This window comes from Meleagris gallopavo, unplaced genomic scaffold (assembly GCF_000146605.3).
Source record: "Meleagris gallopavo isolate NT-WF06-2002-E0010 breed Aviagen turkey brand Nicholas breeding stock unplaced genomic scaffold, Turkey_5.1 ChrUn_random_7180001931384, whole genome shotgun sequence".
In the NCBI taxonomy this organism is placed as follows: Eukaryota; Metazoa; Chordata; class Aves; order Galliformes; family Phasianidae; genus Meleagris; species Meleagris gallopavo.
This window is the reverse complement of record NW_011193461.1, coordinates 1-656: the sequence shown is the minus strand read 5'-3', so window position 1 is coordinate 656 and position 656 is coordinate 1. Positions and strand designations below refer to the sequence as shown.

The following is a 656-nucleotide window of genomic DNA, read 5'->3' as shown; positions in this document are numbered from 1 at the left end:
AACTCTAATAGGGTATTCACCCTATCCACCCCATCCACCCCATAACCCCAACCAGTACCCCCACCCCACAGCCCCTACAGGGCCGCTTATAGGGCCAGCCCCCCACCCCAATCCCCCGCTCACGTTGGGGTGGGATGATTTTGACTTTGATCTCCTTGGTGGTATTTGGGGTGGTGTTGAGAGGTTTGTATTTTTTCTCAGCCGGAGGATTTTCCCCGCAAAGCGAAGAAGTGCTGCAAGAAAAGGGGGAAAAAACAAAAAAACAAGCTCAAAACCCCACAAACGACCCTATAAAAAAAAAATACCCTATTTCATTCCCAGTTTTGGGGTTTTTTTTGGGCTCACTTTTGCCTTTTGATGGGGACGGGTTTCAGGTTGTATTTGTCGGCTGCGGAGGAGGAATTCATTTTCTTGGATGGTGTTAATGAGGGAGTTTCCATCTCCAGCCCTGCGGGGTTAACGAGGAGGTGGTAATTAGTGGGGTGGGGGGGTGGGGAGACCCCGATTTTGGGGTATCCCAAATCTTCCCGTTGGATTCCCAGGCCTTAAAATGCAGGGAGGGGACCTAAAACTTGAGGTGTGGAGATGTGATCCTATTAAAATACCCCCAAATCCCATTCAAGACCCCCAAATCCCATTCAAATACCCCCAAATCC

General features: G+C 49.7%; 1 long non-coding RNA gene across 1 annotated transcript; it reads right to left on the bottom strand.

Moving 5' to 3' along the window:
• Positions 1-197: 197 nt before the first annotated feature.
• On the bottom strand, positions 198-477 carry LOC104916702. Its single transcript, XR_796646.2, has 2 exons — positions 346-477; positions 198-233 (listed from the first exon to the last, which is right to left on the bottom strand). It is a non-coding gene; the product is annotated as an uncharacterized LOC104916702 (long non-coding RNA).
• Between the last annotated feature and the right edge of the window lie 179 nt (positions 478-656).